We start from the raw sequence: 10419 nt of genomic DNA, 5'->3' as shown, positions 1-10419 counted from the left end.
AAATGAATGGCTATAGCGGGTTGAGGCCACAGAGGGAAAATCTGACAGTTTCATCGAGGACATTCCTTCCTGATGTGTGATTGTTCTGGATAGAAAGTGGGATAATCGATTAGTTACACTCAGTCAATTCCAGGAACACAGAAGCAGATAAAGAAACCAAGGACAGCCTCCGTCCTTGGGGTGCCTGGCCCATTGCTGGTGAGCATGAGGCCCAGGAGCAGAGATAGAGAATTTCCCCCAGCCTGTGTGGCCTCGCTCTGCTGGTGGCCCTTCTGCAGGCACAGCTCTTCCTAGGTATTTGAAACCAAAAGACAGCAAAGCACTTTGTGGAGAGCAGGGAGGATCGTCCCATCCCATGTGCAGTCCTTGCCGGGAGGAGCTCTGGCAGCCTGAGAGCCGCCCCCCTTCCCTCCCACATCAGTGTGGTCCTTCCTTCCACCCCGCTCCCGTCCCCTTCTCCTGCTCTTGGCTCCTGTGTTTCCCTTCCTCCTTGACCCTCAGTCGAGCATGCTTACCACCAAGAAACATGGACTTTCTGAATGAGTGTTTGGGTCATAATTCAAAACCCCAAATTGTTATTTTCCTTCAAAAAGTTCACAGCGGTTTTCAGGCTGATATCAGGACTGTCTCCAAGAGGCAGAAAGGAATGCAGAGAAAGCCCCCATCCAATCTGAGATTTCAGTAAGGAATTATGATTGGATTGAGGAACAATGGGGAAGGGATGACTGTAGGTGGAAGGAGGAGATCCAACATTTCATGAGCATCTCATGAGCTTCTGAGACCAAGTCCTGTGTGGACACACGGAAACAGCACGCTTACTCAAACTGCTTAGATTCCTTGAACCTCCTCATGAAGGAAGGACTGGGAAGGTGATTATGGTCACTTCACGAATGAAGAATTGTAATCCAAACCCAGGGGTCTTACCCTCAGACTCTGTGTGTGTCAGTGGCAGAGACAGGATGGCCCAGGAGACCCCTGCCCTCCAGATCTTTCCTCTCAGTCTAAATACCGCTCTCCCTCCCACCCCCAGATAAAGACGGCCTCCCCTCTCCTTCCTTCTGAAGGAGCAGCATGAAGATTCATTTAGCAACAAACGGCTTTATGACCCTTGCATGAAGATGCTGCTGAAAGAAAAGATAAAGCAGAGTCAGAGAACTGCCCTGGTGGTTCAGTGGTTAAGAAGCCGCCTTCCAATGCAGGGGACTCAGATTCGATTCCTGGTCTGGGAACTAAGATTCCACATGCCATGGGGCAACTGTGCCCACGAGGTGCAACTACTGAAGTCTGAGCGCTCAAGAGCCAACGGTCTGCAACAAGAGTAGCATGCACACTGCCACAAGAGAAAGCCCGTGTGCTGCAGCAAAGACCTAGTTCAACCAAAATAATAATTTAAAAAGAAAAAGAGTGAGAAGTATTATTTAGTGTGTCCTTAGCAGGCACTTCGCTGCATACAGGTGACCCTACAGCTCCTGCTAGTGCCTCTGGAAGCCTCTGAATTGAGTGACAATAAGAAAGTCATGGAACTCATTATTATTATAGAGTTCATAACACAAAATATTAACTGGTGAAGTTCTACAAATTAACTGGTGAAGGTCTATAGACTTCCTCATATCTTTTTCATTGATACATAATGGATATGTGCCATTGTGTTAGTTTCAGGTGTCTAGCATAATGACTCACTATTTGTACATATTGCAAAATGGTCATCACAGAGCCCTGCCTGCATGGGGTCTGTTTTCTCTCCGTCACGCAGATCAGATAAATTATTCTGAAAGGTCAACCTTGAAAGGTTACTATAAATTCTTCTGAAAGTCAGCTTCTGTGTCTCTATCCTCTCATCTCCCCTCTGCTACTGAGTTCAGCCAGTGAATTTTAGAATTTCACCTATTACGTTTTTTTTTTTTTTTCCAAGTCTGTAATTGCCATTTGGTTCTTTTCAAAAATTTTACTTATTTGGCTGTGCCAGGTCCTGGTTGCAACAAGTGGGGTCTTCGATCTTCGTTGTGGCATGTGGGATCTAGTTCCCTGACCAGGGATTGAATCCAGGCCCCCTGCATTGGGAGCATAGAGTCTTAGCCACTGGACCTCCAGGGAAGTTCCCTCCATTTGGCTCTTTTAAAAAGATGTACTTCTATTTCTTTGCTGAGATTTTCTTTTTTTTTTTTTTCCATCTAGAGTGTGTGTGCTCAGTCATGTCCAACTCTGCAACCACATGGACTGTAGCCAGGTTCCTCTGTCCGTGGGATCACCCAGGGCAAGAATGTTGGAGTGAGTCCCATTTCCTACTCCAGGGGATCTTCCTAACCCAGGGATTGAACCTGCATCTCCTGCATTACCATAGTACCACCTGGGAAGAAGCCCCACAGGGCTTATGAATGTTAAGAGCCCATCAGCACTGGTTTTTAAATTGTTGTTATATGCAGTATCCACAAGGTGGCAGCATTATTTCATGCCTATCTAGTACCCAGGGCAAGCGGTTCAGTTCAGTTCAGTTCAGTCGCGTCCAACTCCTTGCAACCCCATGGACTCCAGCATGCCAGGCCTCCCTGTCCATCACCAACTCCCGGAGCCTACTCAAACTCATGTCCATTGAGTCAGTGATGCCATCCAACCATCTTATCCTGTCATCTCCTTCTCCTTTCACCCTCAATCTTTCCCAGCATCAGGGTCTGCTCTTCACATCAGGTGGCCAAAGTATTGGAGTTTCAGCTTCATCATCAGTCCTTCCAATGAACAGGACTGATATCCTTTAGGATGGACTGGTTGTATTTCCTTGCAGTCCAAGGGACTCTCAAGAGTCTCTCCAACACCACAGTTCAAAAGCATCAATTCTTTGGCACTCAGCTTTCTTTATAGTCCAACTCTCACACCCATACATGACCACTAGAAAAACCAAAGCCTTGACTAGATGGACCTTTGTTGGCAAAGTAATGTCTCTGCTTTTTAATATGCTGTCTAAGTTAGTAATAACTTTCCTTCCAAGGAGTAAATGTCTTTTAATTTCATGGCTGCAGTGACCATCTGCAGTGATTTTGGAGCCCCCAAAAATAAAGTCAGCCACTGTTTCCACTGTTTCCCCATCTATTTGCCATGAAGTGATGGGACCAGATGCCATGATCTTAGTTTTTTCAATGTTGAGCTTTAAGCCAACTTTTTCTTTATTATTATTATTATTTTTTTTTTACAAAATCTTTCTAGAAAAGACTAAGAGGCTTCTGTGTCTTCTTTTTTTTTCCATTTATTTTTATTAGTTGGAGGCTAATTACTTTACAATATTGTAGTGGTTTTTGCCATACATTGACATGAATCAGCCATGGATTTACATGTGTTCCCCATCCCCCTCCCCATCCCATCCCTCTGGGTCATCCCAGTGCACTAGCCCCGAGCACTTGTCTCATGCATCCAACCTGGACTGGCGATCTGTTTCACACTTGATAATATACATGTTTTGATGCTGTTCTCTCAGATCATCCCACCCTCGCCTTCTCCCATAGAGTCCAAAAGTCTGTTCTATACATCTGTGTCTCTTTTTCTGTCTTGTATATAGGGTTATCGTTACCATCTTTCTAAATTCCATATATATGCATTAGTATACTGTATTGGTGTTTATCTTTCTGGCTTACTTCACTCTGTGTAATGGGCTCCAGTTTTATCCATCTCATTAGAACTGATTCAAATGTATTCTTTTTAATGTAAGCCAACTTTTTCACTCCCCTCTTTCACTTTCATCAAGAGGCTCTTTAGTTCTTTACTTTCTGCCATAAGGGTGGTGTCAGCTGCATTTCTGAGGTTATTGATATTTCTTCCAGAAATCTTGACTCCAGCTTGTGCTTCTTCCAGCCCAGCGTTTCTCATGATGTACTTCTGCATGTAAGTTAAATAAGCAGGGTGACAATATACAGCCTTGATGTACTCCTTTTCATATTTGGAACCAGTCTGCTGTTCCATGTCAAGTTCCAACTGTTGCTTCCTGACCTGCATACAGATTTCTCAAGAGGCAGGTCAGGTGGTCTGGTATTCCCATCTTCTTCAGAATTTTCCACAGTTTATTGTGATCCACACAGTCAAAGTCTTTGGCATAGTCAATAAAGCAGAAATAGATGTTTGTCTGGAACTCTCTTGCTTTTTCAATGATCCAGCAGATGTTGGCAATTTGATCTCTGGTTCCTCTGTCTTTTCTAAAACCAGCTTGAATTTCTGGACGTTCACGGTTCACATATTGTTGAAGCCTGGCTTGGAGAATTTTTGAGCATTACTTTACTAGCGTGTGAGATGAGTGTAACTGTGCAGTAGTTTGAGCATTCTTTGGCATTGCCTTTCTTAGGGGTTAAAATGAAAACTGACTTTTTCCAGTCCTGTGGCCACTGCTGAGTTTTCCAAATTTGCTGACATATGAGTGCAGGACTTTCACAGCATCATCTTGTAGGATTTGAAATAGCTCAACTGGAATTCCATCACCTCCACTAGCTTTGTTCATAGTGATGCTTCCTAAGGCCCACTTGACTTCACATTCCAGGATGTCTGGCTCTAAGTGAGTGACCACACTATCGTGATTATCTGGGTCGTGAAGACCTTTTTTGTACAGTTCTTCTATGTATTCTTGCCACCTCTTCTTAATATGTTCTGCTTCTGTTAGGTTCATACCATTTCTGTCCTTTATTGAGCCCATCTTTGCATGAAATGTTCCCTTGATATCTCTAATTTTCTTGAAGAAAGCTCTAGTCTTTCCCATTCTATTGTTTTCCTCTATTTCTATGCATTGATCACTGAGGAAGGCTTTCTTATCTCTCCTTGCTATTTTTTGGAACTCTGCATTCAAATGGGTATATCTTTCCTTTTCTTCTTTGCCTTTTGCTTCTTTTCTTTCCACAGCTATTTGTAAGGCCTCCTCAGACAACCATTTTGCTTTTTTGCATTTCTTTTTCTTGGGGGTAGTCTTGCTCCCTGTCTCCTGTACAATGTTATGAACCTCCACCCGTAGCTCATCAAGCAATCTATCAGATCTACTCCCTTAAATCTATTTCTCACTTCCACTGTGTAATTGTTAGGGATTTGATTTAGGTCATACCTGAATGGTCTAGTGGTTTTCCCTACTTTCTTCAATTTAAGTTTGACTTAATGGACATGAGTTTGAGCAAGCTCCGGGAGATGGTGAAGGACAGGGAAGCTTGGCATGCTGCAGTCCATAGGGTCACACAGAGTTGGACATGACTTGAGTAACTGAGCAACACAATTCATTAATTGAAATAAAAAAGGGATACCAACAGTAACACAGTAGTGGGGGACTTTAACACCCCACTTGTACTAATGGACAAATCATCCAGCCAGAAAATTAATAAGGATACATGAGCCATAAATGGTACATTATAACAGATAGAGTTATTTTATGTTTATAGGACATTTCATCTGAAAGTAGCAGAACACACTTTCTCAAGTGCACACAAAACACCCTGCAGGATAGATCACATTTTGTGTCACAGATCAAGCCTCAGTAGGTTTAAGAAAATTGAAATCATATCAAGCATCTTTTCTGACCACAATGCTATGAGATTAAAAATCAATTACAGAAAAAAGAAAGCTGTAAAACCCACAAACATACGGAGGTTAAACAATATGTCATTAAATAACCAGTGGGTCATTGAAGAAATCAAAGAGAAAATGAAAAAATACTTAGAGACAAATGACAATGAAAATATGACAATCCAAAATGTATGGGATGTAGCAAATGCAGTTCTAAGAGGGAATTTTATAGCAAAACAATCCTACCTCAAGAAACAAGAAAAATCTCAAATAAACATCCTATCCTTAAACCTAAAGCAACTAGAGAAAGGAGAACAACAATAGCAATAACAACAAATGAAAACCCAAAGTTAGTAGAAGGAAAGAAATCGTAAAGATCAGAGCAGAAAAATGAAATGGAAATAAAGAAAATAGTCAATATCGATGAAACTAAAAGCTGGTTCTCACACAGCTTCTATTTCCTTGTTATGACTTCTTAGATATGCCCATCATTTAAAAGTGAAGGTTTAATTTCCAAACACATGGGGATTTTTTTGGTATCTTTGATATTAATTTCTCATTTAAAAGCTTTCTTCTCTGCAATCACCCTCTGTGGTTTTTCAGTCTACTAACTTTATTGAGGCTTTCAATGGCTAAGTCAAAGATCTCTCTTGGTAAATGTCACATTGCACTTGAAAATATGTGGGTTATTTTCAAAAGGTTTTGATATTGATCTCTAACATGATTCCACAGTGTTAAGAGAACAGACTCTATAATTTCAATAGCTTTAGACTATGAAATTTTTGAACCTGGTCTTATGTTTCTGGATACATTCTAGTGTCTCCTAGTTCATAGTCTATGGGAACTTGAATAGAATTTGTATCCTACTGTTGTGTGAAAATTGCATAAATCTTAATTATGGTGAATTTGTTCATAGTGCTTTTTAGGTCTACTATATCTTTCTATTTCTCTGTCTATTCATTCCATTAATTTTTGAGTGTTTGACATTGAAACTCCAACTAAAAACCTTAATTTATATATTTAAAAAATAATTGTAATATATAGTAGAACCATATGTAACCTTCTTTGTTTTCCAAGTCTCCTGTAAATGTGTTATCATGTTTTCATAATTTAAAAAGCAAAAAATAAAAACATATATAAGCTGATTCTTTTAGAACATATACAAAATTCTTAAGTATTTACCCAGACTCATCAGGAAAAAAGAAAGAAGACTCAAATCAATACAATTAGGGGCCTGCCTGGAGGTCCAGTGGCTAGGACTCCATGGTTTCATTGCAGGGGGCCTAGGTTTGCTCCTTGGTCAGGGAACTAGATCCCACACGACACAACTAAAGATCCTACATGCTAAAAAGAAGATCTAAGATCCTGTGTGCCAGAACAAAGACTTGGTGGTGCCAAATACATAAATATTCTAAAAAACAAATCAATAAAATTAAACATTGCTTGTTAACTGGCTATAAACCCCAGTACAAATTAAAAGTTTTTAAAAAATCAATACAATTAGAAATGAAAATGGAAAAGTTATGATGGCTACCACAGAAATACAAAAAATCATAAGAGATTACTACAAGCAACTATATGCCAATAAAATGGACAACCTAGAAGAAATGGAAAGATTTTTAGAAGGATATAGCCTACAGAAACTGAACTAGGAAGAAATAGAAAACATTAACAGACCAATAACAAGTAGTGAAATTGAAACGCTTATTAAAAAAATCTTCCAATAAATAAAAGCCCAGGGCCAAATGACTTATATGTGAAATCCTTTCCAACATTTAGAGAACACCTAATACCTGTCCTTCTCAAATGCTTCAAAAAAATTGCAGAGAAGGGAATACTCCCAAGCTCATTCTACAAGGCCACCATCACCGTGACACCCAAACCAGACAAAGACATCACAAAAGAAGATTATAAACCAATATCACTGATGAACGTAGACACAGAAATCCTCAACAAAATACTAGCCTACAGAATTCAACAACACATTAAAAGGATCATACACAATGACCAAATAAGTTTTATCCCAGAAATGCAAGGATTCTTCAATATATACAAATCAATCAATGTGATGCATCATATTGAAAAATTGAAGAATAAAAACCATAATATCATCTCAATAGAGGCAGAGAAATCTTTCGACAAAGTTCAACACCCATATATGAAAACTCTCCAGAAAGTAAGCTTAGAGGAAACCTACTTCAACATAATAAAGGCCATATATGACAAACCTACAGCTAACAACATAGGTGAAAAGCTGAAAAACTCTTTAAAATCAGGAACAGGACAAGGGATGTTTACTCTTGCCACTTTTATTCAACATAGCTTTAAAGTCCTAGAATGGCAATCAGATAAGAAAAAAATAAAGGAATTCAAATTGGAAACAAAGAACTGAAACTGTCACTATTTGCAGATGACATACTATACATGTTGTTGTTTAGTTGCTAAGTCATGTCCAACTCTTTTGTGACCTCTTGGACTGTCCAGGCTCTCCTGTTCATGGGAATTCCCAGGCAAGAATACAGGCAAGAATGCTGTTTCCTTTGCCAGGAGATCTCCCTGACCCAGGAGTCAAGTCTGTGACTTCTGCTTGGCAGTGAGTTTCTTTTTTTGCCTTTTAAGTTATATTTAATTTAATTTTTAAATTATTTTAATTGGAGAATAATTACTTTGTAATATTTTGATGATTTTTGCCATAAATCAACATGAATCAGCATTGGGTACACATGTGTCCCCCATCATGAACCCCTCCTCCCACATCCCTTCCCACCCCATCCCTCTGGGTTGTCCCATATCACCAGCTTTGAATGCCCTGCTCATGCATCGAACTTGTTCTGGTCATCTGTTTTACATATGGTAATATACATATTTCAATGTTAATCTCTCAAATCATCCCACCCTCGCCTTCTCCCACAGAATTAAAATTCTTTACCACTGATCCACCAGGGAAGCCCAGTACTATACATAGAAAATCCTGAAGGTGCTATCAGAAAACTACTAGGGCTCCTCAATAAATTTGGTAAAGTTGCAGGCTATAAAATTAACATACAGAAGTCTCTTGCATTCCTATATACTAACAATGAAAGATCAAAAAGAGAGATTAAGGAAACAATCTTATTTACCATTGCAATAAAAAGAATAAAAAACCTAAGAATAAACCTACCACAGGAGGCAAAAGACCTGTGATCAGAAACTGTAGGATACTAATGAAAGAAATCAATGAAGACACAAACAGATGGAGAGAGGTACCATATTCTTGAAGTGGAAGAATCAATACTGTCAAAATCACTATACTACCCAAAGTAATCTACAGATTCAATGCAATTTTTATCAAATAACCAATGGCAATATTCACAGAATTAGAACAAAAATTTTACAAATAGTATGGAAACACGAAAGATTCTGAATAGTCAAAGCAATCTTGAGAAAGATAAACGGAGTTTGAAGAATCAGGCTTCCAGAATTTAGCCTATGTGACAAAGCTACAGCCCATCAAAACAGTATGGTACTTCTACAAAAATAGAAATATAACTCAATGGAACAGGATTGAAAGGCCAGAAAGGAACCCATGCACCTATGATCCATTAATCTATAACACAGGAGTCAAGACTATACAATAGAGGAAAGACAGTCTCATCAATAAATGATACTGGGAAAACTGGGCAGCTACACGTTAAAAAATGAACAGTCTTTAACACCACACACAAATTGAAGACCTAAATGTTAGACCAGATACTATAAAGCTCTTAGAGGAATATATAGACAGAACTCTGTCTGATATAAGTGATAATGGGATCTTTTCTGATCCACCACCTACAGTAATGAAAATAAAATAAAAACAAAAATAAGCAAATGGGACCTAATTAAACTTAAAAGCTTTTGCACAGCAAAGGAAATCATAAATAAGATGATAACCCTCAGAATGGGAGAAAATATTTGCAAATGACACAGCCATCTAGGGATTAATCTCCAAAATATACAACAGCTCATTCAGCTCAATATCAAAACAACAAACCACCCAATCAAAAAGCGGTCACGGGACCTACATGGACAAGACCAAAATATTTCTCCAAAGAAAAAAATACAGATGGCCAACAAACACATGAAAACAAACTCAACATCACTAAATTATTGGATAATGCAAATCAAAACTGCAATGAGGTATCACCTCACACCAGCTAGAATGACCATCATCAAAAATTCTACAAACAATAAATGTTGGAAAGGGTATGGAGGAAAGGGAACCATCCCACAACTGTTGATGGAAATGTAAATTGACACAGCCATTGTGGAGAACAGTATGGAGATATCTTAAAAAATAAAACACAGAGCTACCATATGACCTAGCAATCCCATTTCTAGGCAGATATCCTAAGAAAACCATAATTCAAAAGGATGCATGCATCCTGATGTTTATTGCAGAATGATTTACAATAGCCAGGACATGGAAGCAACCTCAGTGTCAACCGAAAGAGGAATGGAGAAAGAAGATGTGGTACAAATAAACAACGGAATATTACTCAGCCATGAAAAGGAACAAAATAGTACCATTTGTGGAGATATGGATGAACCTAGAGACTGTCATACAGAGTGAAATCAGAAAGAGACAAACAAGTGTTATATAGTAACACTTACATGTGAAATCTAGAAAATGGTAGAGATGAGCTTATTTGCAAAGTAGAAATAGAGTCACAAATGTAGAGAACTTATGGTTACCAACAGGGGAAGGGACAGGGTGGGATAAATTGGGAGATTGGGACTGAAATATATACATTACTAATTAAAACCTACTGTATAGCACAGGGAACTCTTACTCAATGTTCTGTGGTAGCCTAAATGGGAAGGAAATTGAAAAAGAGTAGATATATGTATGATTGATTCATGTTTCTGTACAGCCAGATA

The sequence above is a fragment of the Cervus canadensis genome, chromosome 5 (genome assembly GCF_019320065.1).
Source record: "Cervus canadensis isolate Bull #8, Minnesota chromosome 5, ASM1932006v1, whole genome shotgun sequence".
In the NCBI taxonomy this organism is placed as follows: Eukaryota; Metazoa; Chordata; class Mammalia; order Artiodactyla; family Cervidae; genus Cervus; species Cervus canadensis.
Note: the sequence above shows the minus strand (reverse complement) of the source record.